Raw genomic sequence first — 2,561 nt, 5'->3', positions numbered from 1 at the left:
TTATTTTTTGATTAGGCTTTTAATGTTTACAGGACTAAATATGTTAACATCATCTTTGCTATTTTTTTCATGCAGATGAGGTCTCTGAAATATTGGATTAATAAACAAATGGATTTTTCTATGCCAATCAGCGCACAGTGGGTTTTTTCCCCTATTAGTTTACTTTGACAAGTATGGTAGAGGTTTTGCTCAAACTGATGAGGTTTTAATAATACAGAAACACGTCTGAAATAGTCTCATGCAATTGCTGAACTTAATTAAAATATTATTAGTCATTGCCTCATGACCTAATGATTTACACAAATCTGCGTGCGTGCGCATACACACACATATGTATACTAACATACACTCAAACACATATATCTGTCTATAGATATGTATACGTACACACACACACACCCATATACACACACACCCATATACACACACACGACAAAGTTACGGGACGTAAACAAACTACGAACTCAAAGACACACACACACACACACACACACACACACACACACACACACACACACACACACACACAGAATTGCCGTCAACGAATTTCACTTACAAAGCAGCGGTCTTCTGGAGCCATAGTAGAAGAAAGTTGCCCGAGGTGCCACACAGTGGGACTGAACCACATGATTTTTATAAAGAAGACAACGGGCAATGCGCTCAAGTCTCCTTTCTACACAACACCGAAGTTTATCCAAGAGAAGGGCCGGTAAGTTGGGCCTGTACAGCTTGCTACCAGGGTCATCACAGACATTTCTTTCAAAAGGCGAAAAGCCAAAGCAGATACTGCAAAACTTCTTTCCCGGCCTTCAAAACAGCTCCATCAATCCACTGCGATTGATTGCAGCATTTTATCGACCCCGAACAGATGAAAAGGTAAAGTTGACCTCGACAGGATTTGATCTCAGAACAGTAAGTGGCAGAAAGAATTCTATCCAACAGTCTAACAATTCTGTCACTTAATTCCTATATGAAATGATTCCTACATTAAATATGTTGTTGTTCTTGGCACTCCGTCGCTTACGACGTCGAGGGTTCCAGTTGATCCGATCAACGGAACAGCCTGCTCGTGAAATTAACGTGCAAGTGACTGAGCACTCCACAGACACGTAGCTCTCGGGGAGATTCAGCGTGACACAGTGTGACAAGGCTGACCCTTTGAGTTACAGGCACAACAGAAACAAGAAGTGAGAGAAAGTTGTGGCGAAAGAGCACAGCAGGGTTCACCACCATCCCCTGCCGGAGCCTCGTGGAGCTTTTAAGTGTTTTCGCTCAATAAACACTCACAACGCCCGGTCTGGGAATCGACACCGCGATCCTATGACCGCGAGTCCGCTGCCCTAACCACTGGGCCATTGCGCCTCCATTAAATGTGTAAACACTAATGAATTGATAAAGTTTACCCTCTGAAACTCAACATAAAACGATTTCTGGAGAAGATCGAAAATTGGATCCAAAATTTTCATTGAAGCAGATTACTAAATAGCAACATATTAATGGATACATCCATTGTGGAATCATGCATAACCGAATAAGACCTTATTTCTTTATTGCCCACAAGGGGCTAAACATAGAGGGAACAAACAAGGACAGACGAACGGATTAAGTCGATTACATGGACCCCAGTGCGTAAATGGTACTTAATTTATCGACCCCGAAAGGATGAAAGGCAAAGTCGACCTCGGCGGAATTTGAACTCAGAACGTAACGCAAGCGAAATACCGCTTAGCATTTCGCCCGGCGTACTAACGATTCTGCCAGCTCGCCGCCTTAAAAGATGAAAGGCAAAGTCGATCTCGGCAGAATTTGAACTCAGACAGACGAAACACGGCTAAGCATTTCGCCCGGCGTGCTAACGATTCTGCCATCTTGCGGCCTTGTCTTGTCATAATTTCTGATCTTACTTTCCTTTAATGTCATAATACTGGTTTGTCGTATAAAACCGTTCGTTCACCCCACTCTCTCTCATTCAGTTAATCTTTTCCAATGTTATTTGAATTAACACGAAAAATATTTTTCTCGTAGTATTTTATTTATTTATTGTCTTCGTCTAAAACTTTTGTTTATCGTATATTTTAAATTTAAATAAATTCTATCTCTTTTCAGACATATGACAATGCAATGTCAAGTAAGAAAAGAAAAGAAAAAGCAAATTCATCTGACAATCCTATGCACACACAAATACATACACACACATACACATACACACACGCATACATATATACCCACCTACTGACATATCTACATATATATATACCTAGAGTGATGTATCATACTTTTTGCGAACTGCTGGAATGACACATCGCTCCTGGTATACATTAATAAAAATGAGTGAAATGACAAGAGTATCTAACGAAGGACATATTTTAAGAAATCACCTGAGGAAGTGCAATCTACACCTGGGATGTAAAATAATGACTGTACAACATCGCAGCTATGAGCTACAGAGTCCACAATGTGCCGAAACAATTGTAGTGTTTTTAAATAAAGAATATCATTAATTCCATTTTCTGTTGTCTGTCTGTCTGTCTGTCTGTCTCTCTTTCCTTTTATATATATAT

Source organism: Octopus bimaculoides, chromosome 16 (assembly GCF_001194135.2).
Source record: "Octopus bimaculoides isolate UCB-OBI-ISO-001 chromosome 16, ASM119413v2, whole genome shotgun sequence".
Taxonomy (NCBI): domain Eukaryota; kingdom Metazoa; phylum Mollusca; class Cephalopoda; order Octopoda; family Octopodidae; genus Octopus; species Octopus bimaculoides.
The sequence above is the reverse complement of the archived record's forward strand: the minus strand, read 5'-3'. Positions refer to the sequence as shown.